The sequence below is a fragment of the Copidosoma floridanum genome, unplaced genomic scaffold (assembly GCF_036245765.1).
Source record: "Copidosoma floridanum isolate Cflo_tuat_1 unplaced genomic scaffold, Cflo_Japanese_pri ptg000001l, whole genome shotgun sequence".
Taxonomy (NCBI): Eukaryota; Metazoa; Arthropoda; class Insecta; order Hymenoptera; family Encyrtidae; genus Copidosoma; species Copidosoma floridanum.
The window spans coordinates 14,998,587-15,009,157 of record NW_028321878.1 but is presented as its reverse complement, the minus strand read 5'-3'; positions in this window follow the sequence as shown (position 1 = coordinate 15,009,157).

Genomic DNA, 10,571 nt, shown 5'->3' with positions numbered 1-10,571 from the left:
TTTAAATAAGTGTACAATAAAAAAAAAAATTTATTTCAAGGGAATCCACATTTTTTTTACCATGCACTCACCTTTAATGGAAACTACAAGGTATAATAAAAGAACTGATTATTTTTATATTTTGCGATGTTTTCTCAATTTTTTTTAAGTATATAAATGGTTTGGGAAAAATAAATAAAAACATTTAAAAAATATCATTGACCTAAAATATCCACTTGAATAGTTATACATAAGGTTCTGATTTTCATTTTCTAAGAGTTATTGTTAACATTTTTACTGTTAAAGTTCCCTTCGTCCAAATTTTCTGAATTTAAAACTGTCTGATTGTCGTATGAAAATGAAGCTATAATTAAAATTTGAGCACAGTTGGATGTCATGTTTTCGAAACAGTTGATTTACATATCTTCATAAGTGGTGGTTACACTTTTTGCTCTGAAAAAAATATAGGGTACTTCTGTAAAGCAATCGTGGCAAAAAAAATGAAGTTTTAACAAAAATTCATAATTGAAATTAGATTCTAAGAGGAATTGTATGCTTTTATCTTTTTCCACCGTAGTCGTCTCGAGTAATGGCAACTCCTTTGTTCAACATAAACTAATTCACAAGAAGTTTTTGCCTTTGTATTGCAGTTCGATTTTCAGATAACAAGTGCCAAGTTGTGACACTTCAATTGGTTTTAGAATGCGGTAACTTTGGATTTTTGACCTTGGTTAAATCGATTTTCTCCTTCAGTTACCTTTATCTACGACTTGCAATTTTTTAATAAATAAAAAACATGTGCAACAGCTTTCTCCACTGTGAAAAATGATTTTTGATATGTTTTTGCGATTTTTTTCATGCAAAAAACCATAAAAATAAAAAAATAACTTTGAAAACAGACCAAATCCTATAACAAAGAAAAAAAGTTATTAATCTTTTTATAGCTAATAATTAACAAAAATTGGTATCGTCAAATGAAACAAAATGATAACACATCTTAGTACCTTGTTTGTTTATAACTTCTTCTATCCTTATTTTATTTTATTTTTTTTTTCTTTTATTACTTTCCTCAATAAGCCATCAAATTTAATGAGAACTCGGTTGACTTGAATAAATGTAAAACCATTAAGTTAAATACCATCTTTCCTTAACCAGCGAAAAAAAAATATTTCAACTATCCATTTAGCAGATAAGATTTTATAATTTTTAAGCAAAAAAATTAAAAAAGTATTACTCCCGCTTTTTATGGTAAAAAACACATGCTCAAATATATGTATATTTTACAGCTATGTTATCTGTGCTTTAATATCGACTTTATTTAGTGTTAAAATCACATTCCATACATCGGTTAAAATTGCTATTTTTTCGATGCTTTATTATTGAATGCGTTGAAAAAAATTTTCTATGAAATTAAACTTAGTGACAAATTTTTGTGGTAGGTCTGTTTAAATTATTAATTACATATGTTGTAGTGTTGCTTGTGAAATAATGATTTTTATTGCTGCAATGAATTTCACAAATGTGTAGAAATTTGAGTGAGACAATTGGATATACCATGTATAATGTTGAAACCTTTTTTTTTTTTGTTATACCTCTGACAATATAGTTAAGAAAGATGAAACTTACTGGAGCCTGATTGAGAAGGGAATTGTAAATTTCTTCTCTTTTACCTTAGTTCATTCATTTAATTCTAACCAAAATTGAAGTGTCCAACATAAAGACAAATTTTCGTAAGCCTCACTTGAATACATGGTTTTCTTACTGCAATATTTCTCATACATATTCATTTTTAAAATACGGTGGAAACACAGTTAGGCTTAAAAACACAATTTTGTAGTAAAAAATATTTAAACACTTTTAAACAGTAGAATCGGTTATAGGAAAGGCGGATAGTGAACTTCAAAAACAATACATCGTAACTATTATCTATGAATTGACAACATAAAAAAAATTTAATCGTTCTCAGAATAATTGTTGTACTTGCCGAAGTTCAACCGAAGTCCATGTTACACTTACCATAGATTCGTGTATTAATAAGACGATATGCAATACTTACCTACCAGGGATTCAAAGCAGCGGCTTTTTTAGGCAGTCGTATGTACCTCATTCTGCACGTCTTTCTTAATAAAATGTATCAGGTGGTGTCTCCTTATTTGTAAAAATGTTTAAATGTCTCAAAAGATAACATATTTGTTTGCCTGGCAAATAACGAAAAAAAAAAAAATACTGAGCTATACTGATGTAGACGCACCAAAGATTTTTGCTATTTTTAGTTTAATAAAAATAGTAGTATATATGTGCCATAGCCCCCTAGGGGCTACCTTACGGTATCTCGGACCGCAAATAACTTCGGAGACAATGGTACTTCTGTGACGAAAACTACCATTGCTTTTTCTATATTTTCAAGCAGTTTTCAAGGATTATATTAACTGTTAATCACGTTACAAATAAAACTTTAACCAGCCCCTCCATTTCTGCAGCATACCAGAAGTTGTATATAGGCAAAAAAGTAACAACTCAGATTTTTGCTTAAAAAAATTCTAATTCGGAGACAATTTTTATAGTGGCAACGAAGTGCGCTCTCAAGAATAAGATAATTTAATATCAATGCAGCAGTGACGCCGTAAGACGTGGTACTCTTTTATTTTATTGAATTCTAAACTGGTCCTTCCTTTCCTACAATTGACGGTATGAATTGACTATTATCAACACATTAAAAAGATTACTTTAAAAAGAAAGTACTAGAACTATGAAATTCTTTTCATCATAAAACACACTTTACCCTCTTTTGGTTTGTTTTTTTTTTTTATTTTTTGCGATGGTTCCAAAGAGTTTAACTTTTTACGAGACAGCGTACGTTTAAAGTGTACAAAATATATTAAATTTTAATCATAAAAAGAAGCAATGATCGCTTGTGGAAGTTGTGGATATATTTTACAACTGGTTTATAGGTTGTTACAATGAAAGCACTAGCTATTGCATGACAAAAATTATTTACAACTGTTACGTAGGATTCTAAAGGTTCGGGGTGCTTAATAACAACGCGGCAGTTAAACTCAATCAATCACTTTATTGCTATATTCCTTGAGGGAAGGCGCTTTGCGGTCCCGGGTGACTTATCGCGACTCACCTCCTTCTAGTCCCGACGTTCAAGAGCCCTGTGGCCACTGCTGCGGGCCTTTTTATGCTCTCTCTTCCCCCACTTGTGCTCCTTCCTAATACTAATAGCTGAAGCTCATCCCACGTAGTATGTTCCATACATACTGTACGTGACACGTCCGAGGCCGCTTCGTTTTCGCCCTCGACAACGTTCTTTTCTGTACCACCTCGGGAATGATTGTTTAATTAGTGTTTGTATCATGTTGTTCGTGTTGTAATGTATACTAATCATATAAGAGAAATTAATGAGGTGTTCCTATGAATATCCTCGTTAATTTTTCTTTTACAGGCTTTGATTAGTTTTCCGCAAGTTTATAATTGTGTTATTACATATATTGTTTGTGTTTGCGCTCTTCCCTCTTACATAATAAATTGATAAATATGCCCTTGTGGGTCTTACTTTCATTGATGATTATTCAATTACCATTTATTGCTTATCATCTAGTTTAATATTTACTTATTTACTTACAAATTTTTTTTTTTGAGTTGTTTCATACATATTCATTTTCCTCATTATGATTATTGTTTTCCTTCTTTCGGTTTTATTTTACTTACAACTTTTGTTTTGTGTATTCATTTCCCTTTTTTTTTTATTTCCTTTTTTTTTGTGTTATACTATATTCATTACATTTAACGCAGCGTCTTCCACACAACATGACAAAAATCTTTTTATTTTTTATTTTATTATCATCATTATTACATACGTATTCTTTTTTTTTTTTTTTACTAGACATCGTCAATGCTTAGGTATTAAGGCTCTACTTTTAACTTAGCTAAGGTTTGTTTGTTTTTTATGGTAACTGATTGTTACTGCCCGTCGGTTGATCTTCTTGTCGCCGCTCACCCCGTACTTGGATAAGTATTGGCTGTAGTGCCATAGAATTCCCCGGATTTTCATTTCTTGCGACATTGTTTCTGGTTCTTCTTTCTGCAAACATTCTATATAAATTTAGTATAAGTGGGGCCCCCCATTTAAAAATATCGACCGATCCTGCAGCCGCCCCCAACGCTATTTCACCCCTAAAACATGAAATAGTTATCCTTTTTTCCCGTTCTCACTCCCATTTATCGTAATATCCTAGGTTCCTAGGTTACCCTTGATTAAGGAAAGAGAGAACAACTACGAGAGAGAGAGAAAAATTTTACCTTCCTTCTTATTTTATTTTTATTTCTTTATTTTTATTTTGTTTTAACGTTCTGTGTAAATACAAATGACCATGCCATACAATTCATAATACATATTTTCCTAATAATCATTAAATGCAATCTAGTATTAGGGCTTGACTGGTTATTACGGTAAGTAGCGAGTGTGGCTCCATCTTTACATTCAGGGTATATCGTTGCATATAATATAAATGTTATACTTATGTACATCTATATTTGTTACACTATGTATGTGTATGCTATAAACATAAGGTACATAATAGTCTTATTCCTTAGGAATTTCTTTTTTTTTGCTCAAAATTATGTTTTCTTTCCCACATCGTGGGTTAGGTAAATGCGTGTCTGTATGTTTACAGCGTTGTTTTCGCCGATTCTTGCGACATTTGTGTATGTATTTGTTTATTGTACCTTTGGAAGGTACCGCTTTGTATTACAGTCTGTCCCTATTTTGGTTGGGATGAGCCTGGAGGAGTAGATGATTTGATGATCGCGCCTTTCCGTAGTGAGCAGTATGTCATGTTGGGACCAATACTTCACTCATTTCCCCTAATTATACCTTATCTCCTTCCGTCTCTTTTTTTTTTCTTTCTTTTCATGTGACAGAATTCAAGGAGGGAATGTCAAAGGGATTCTGTTGGGTTTTCCTTTTCTCATTGCTGCTCTCCCGGCTGTGTACTCGCTGATTTTTTCCGGTACTCTTCCTTGTTGTTTCCACACAACGCAAAAAAATTTTACTATGACTGGTGCAAGTGCGATTTTTGATATTTCCGTGCGGTTGCCCGAGTTTCTGAAGTTTAAGAAAAAATTTGTTTTAGTTGGGTACGCGGCTCGTTGTTGATCCGTACGCTTATTTCGGCGTACCGAAGCCTCTGTGTGAGCAAGGGTGGTCTCACAACGTGGCCCCTTACCCTTGCGGCGGTACCCATACTGTGGAGGTGTTGAAACCTGTGAGGTTCGGTGCTTCTTAGGAGTACCGTTTGTCCTTGTTTTCCAGGACCACGAGGAAGCGGTGGCGTGCACGTCATTCGACGGCCGCGTGCTGAGGAAATACTGTCGAAGTCTTGAGTCCGGGGCGACTTATACTATTGTTATCGGGTGTACTTGCCACCGGGCCTTCATGGTGGTGGTAGTCGACGTGCAGTTCGACGTTGCTTCCTATCCTCTCGACAGCTGACCGATAATCCAGGTGCGCTATCAGTTGATTTACTTCTCGTCATAGTTGCCAGTTATATACTTTTGTAAAGAAAAATTACCTTAGGTGGACGGTCCAGTGGACGGTCTGTTCATCGCCAAGGACGTGACCGCCGATTCAGTGTTGTCTCATGACGACTGCGTGCGCCGTTCACGGGCGCTGTTATTATCCAGGAGTGACTATGGCGGGGGCAGGATAGTCCCTGACGGCGGGCGAAAGAAGGAGGGAGGAAGAGGGAAGAGGAAGATCTGTCCTAGTTCGCGAACTCGTGGCCCACGATAAAAGTGTGATAAAAAATTTTTTTTTTTTGCGGTTACCCCCCATTATTTCTATTCACCGTTCCTCCATGCTCCTCCCGGCCGTACAAATATGTAACTCAAAAAGGTTTTTTTTTTTTATACATATATATATGCCTATATTCTGCATATGTCTCCTAAGTGTACACTTATGTGATAATTGTATTGACATGGTTTTAACGCTAGTTAGATAGAGCCACACGCCCTTTTTACCCACCTCAATCATCGTTCATGTAAAGAGTAACAAAGAAAATAAAAATAGAATATCACTTTATTATACAAGTTATTTATTCATTCCCTCTCATTATTATGATTGTTATTATTATTCTTATATTGCATGTTTCTCTCTTCTCCTTAATTCCTCAGTCTGTGATAATTTTGAACGTAATATATTTCCCTTCGTTACGTGTCTTCTCCCGTATGCCTGTATTTAATGAATCTTCGCGGCGCGTCCGGGGGCCGCGAAAGAAAAGGAGTTCCCGAGAGAAGTGGTATTTATTTTCACGTCTATTTCTACCCCCTATTCGTCTATAATGCTATTATTCGCAAGTAACTATTGGGGTGGGGAGCAAGTTGCCGCTTGGTTCCTTTCACTTTTCTTCTTCTCCTCTTCTTATCATCTCATCCCTTGGACGCGGAGATTTCAATACACAAGCTTTTTTTATTTTGTCCACATGTGAGACCCGTATTTCTTCATTTCTCTGTAACTTCACATTATGGTTCCTGTAATCTATGCCGACTATTTCGTAAGGGCCCTCGTATTGGTCATCAAATTTCCCTTTAGATGGCTCTTTTAGTACATACACCATCTCACCTTCCATAAAAAAATTCGTGTTCAGCGCCCTATCATAATAGTACTTTGATCTGTATTTGTTCTGTGTTTGGGTCATTGCTGCCAACGATCGTAATTGCGCGAGTGTCCCCGTTATTTGCAGCAGTAACTCTGTATATGTTTGACCCACCTCTGGCCTCTTGAAGCTTGACGGGAGTTTTGCCTGTTGACCAAATATAAGCTCGTAGGGTGTGTAGCCTGTACTCTCGTGTTCCGACGTATTGTAAGCAAGCATACACAACGGCAATAGTTCGTCCCATTTTTCGGTCTCGCTAATGTAGGCTTTTAAGTATTCTGTTAAAACGTGGTGCATGCGTTCAATTGCCCCGTTGCTCTGAGGATGAAATGCTGTGCTCCCAAGTTTTTCAATTTTGAATAATCGCGTAAACTCGTCCATCGTTTTGTTCATAAAATGCGTTCCTCGGTCTGATAATAATTTTTCTGGCGCTCCAAAGTATGCTAAAAATTTATTCGTTAAGGCTCTTACCGTTTCTTCAGCTGTTGCTTTTTGTACCGGTATTAATACAATAAACTTGGTTAGCCAATCCTGTATTGACAGAATATGTGTATAGCCGTTTGTTGAAGGCTTATTAATTGGTCCGTAATAGTCAATCGAGATTTTTTCAAACGGTCTGCTGGGCGTATCTGTAACGAGCATAGCTTGCTTTGTTTTTACGCGCACTAGTTTCTTAGTCTGACATGACCTGCATCCAAGTATAAATTGCCTTACATCGGCCCTCATGTGCCTCCAATAATAGTCCCTTGCTATCTTATTGTAGGTTTTATTCATTCCTTTATGACCCCCGATTGTTGATTCGTGATACTCCTTAATAACCTTATATCTTTGATCCACTGGTGGTATAACTAAGGTGTTCATGTAAAAGGTCGCTGTGACCTTGAGGTTTTTGAAAGTTTCCTCAAATTGTTCCACGAAGTAGATCCATTGGCTCATGTTGAGTATTGCCAAGTCACGTATCACGCCTATAGACTTTATTTTATTTATCATTACTAGTGCCTTGAGTGACGTAATGCATTTCTTGATGTCCGATTTTAGCGCCGTATCTTCAAAATGTGATTTAATATACATTCGCATTACCGCGACCTTTCTCACATTTGCTCTCATGACGTCACCAACCATCTTTTTTTCATTATTTAGGGCTATTGGATCTATGTATCCGCGCTCATATAGGGCGTCTATTGTTTCCGTATCAGGCACACTTTCTGTTACCGTCGCGAATGCTAGGTTATCTAGATAATGAAATGGGTGATCCTTTGCTCGATGCATTCTTTGGAATGGCTGTATGTCTGTTTCTTTTCCCGGTAGCCACGGTGGTTTTTGATGTGGCAACCGTGTCCTGCATACTCTGTACTTTTTTAGCTGTGGGAGGTTTGATAATACTTTTTTTTGAAGGTCTGCTTCCTCTGGTTCGCTTTCCGACTCCAGTCTGGCCTTGTTTAAACCAGCCCCCTCATCACTCTCATTGTTTAGTAAGTCTGAACTACTTGAAGAGTCTGGGGGTGGTGGTGGATCAGGTGGGGGCGTGTCCCCATCTTCATAAACTTCCTCATCCATGGAGTCACTTTTATTACGCTCTATTTCTTTAACTCCTTCCTCTTTTCCTTTCCATGATTCGTTTACTTCACTTTTCCAATTTATATTGGCGCCCGATTCGTCACTAACCCGCGATTCCCTTTCCACCGGGCTTTGTTCCTCCTCGCTATGCCGGGATGCGGCAACGAGTGGCCTGAAGTGGTTGTTGAGGAGATGCAAGTGTACATATTCCTCATTGGCATTAATCGTGAAACTTTCGAAAATTTCACACTTTTTTCCCCTCTTAGTACCCTGTAGATGTATACAAATATTCTTCCTGAACTCTTGTGCGAACAACAATATGCAATCATCATTACCATATTCTGTATTGGACTGCAGGATTTTTCCTACCTCCTCCGGGTCAACACATATATTTTTCCACTTCGAACCTTGTAGTACATCCCGGAGTTCTCGCGCCGTCAATTGCAAGTCACAGGAAAAAATAAGAGAGTCGAATAAGCAATTACCTGGTATTTCTACCGGAAGTTCTTTGATGAGTTTTAAATTTTTATTCGACTCCATGCAGTTTTGTTCTAAATTCCGTTCGGCTACATTTCCGCCTCCTGTTTTACTTTCAAGCTTATTACCTTCATCGGTATAATCGTCCGTTACCCCTCTTATTCTTTCATTCCCCGATGGGTTTTCATTTATCTGTGGTGATTCACACGGGGTATCTTCCTCGCTCAAGAATTTCTCTCTATCCCCTGAGCCCGTTCTCTCCTTCGAGGGCTGTTGAGATATGTTTGTATCATTATCTGTACTTACCGTCGGATCGCTCAGAAGTCGATCGGTGATAGTATCGGATTCCCAAGCGTCTATTCTGATTCCCGGCTTGCCTTTAAAGTCTCGGCGCTTAACATCTAGTCTAACTTTCGCTTGGAAGTTATCTATTGAGTTATTAAGTAACGCTCCGATCTTTTTGTTTACTTTCGTCCCTTTTTCTGGACTTTCTTTCGTCTGTGTACCCCGTCGTGATTCATTTATTTGCTTCTCGCTTACACTCTCACTAGACGGTCTGCTTTGTGCCCCTTCCTTCGGCGTCGGTCGGTCCCCTTCGACCGTATTCGGTATTTTCTGTTGCTGCTTGTTACTCTCTTGGAGCCCACTTTGCGCGTGAGCTTGGGCCCATCGGTTATTCTCCTTCTCTCCTTTATTCGCATTTCTGCTTGAGATACCTGCATCCGAACTCACCATCTCTATGGTATCTATAGGGTCAAGCATTCTTTCTCTCTTTCCGATCAACTCTGTAACCAGGCCTTCCTGTGCCTGCTGGTGTCCCCCGTGCTTATCATTATTCGCATTTATGACTATGATCTCTGTACCTACAGTTTCTTCTTCCTCTTTACCTTTCTCATTCGCTAGGCTAGCTGCGGCTAGTTGGAATCCCCAATGTTTTACCGGCTCGGATTTTCCTTTTAAAGCCACCGGTGAGTCACAGTTCGCTATGATAATTTCCTTCGACACAGTTTCTATTTGCGGTGTTACTGAAAAATTTGGCGGGTGCCTATGCAGCGTATCCAATTGTCTTTTGCGATTTTTTCGTTGCACCTTCGGTTGTATTTCTAGTTCTAAATACGGTGTGCTTGTTATTCCCACCCCTTTTTTCAAATTTTCTTCTTTGCATATGTAAGCTAATTTATCCTCCGTCGGACCCTGTGATAGGATTTGTTCTTCGCCATTGTTTAAGGATCCTATTTGAATATTTTTCCCCTTATTCCCTTCTGCGATCTGTACTATCTGTTTACGCGGCCTGCCTCTTTTCCCTTGTTTCTTACGTGGTTCTGCTCCTTTACTCTCTATATTTTCACTCGCCACCGGCCACTCTGATTCTGAATCAGCGTCGCTGTGTTCATTGACCGTCAACTCATCCGAATTATTCGTCTTGCGAGGCTTTTTCCTTTCTATCTTTTTGTTCGACTCGTCTGAATCAGATATTTCTATCTGCCATTTCTTATCCTTTCTTATTATGTTTCTCTCTCTTCTTGTCCGCATTTTGAATATTCGTGCGGGTGGCGCATTTATGTCACCATGACCATCTCTCTCCTGCTCTTCAGCAAGTTCATATAACTCTCGTCGCGGTAGTTCAGGATTTTTCTCTCCATCCTCTATGATTGGATTTCGGGACAGTGCGTCCGGTGCCTTATTGGCTATTCCTGGTCTATAAACAACGTCAAATTCGTAGCCCCTTAATTCAGCTTTAAGCCTATTAAATCTTATATCTGGCTTCTTTGATGAGTGAAAATGTTTAAGAGGCTCATGGTCCGTAACCACTGTAAACTTTCTGCCAAATAGATAGGGTCGAAACTGCTCTTTTGCATATACTATTGCGAGCAATTCTTTATCGTACGTAGGGTATCG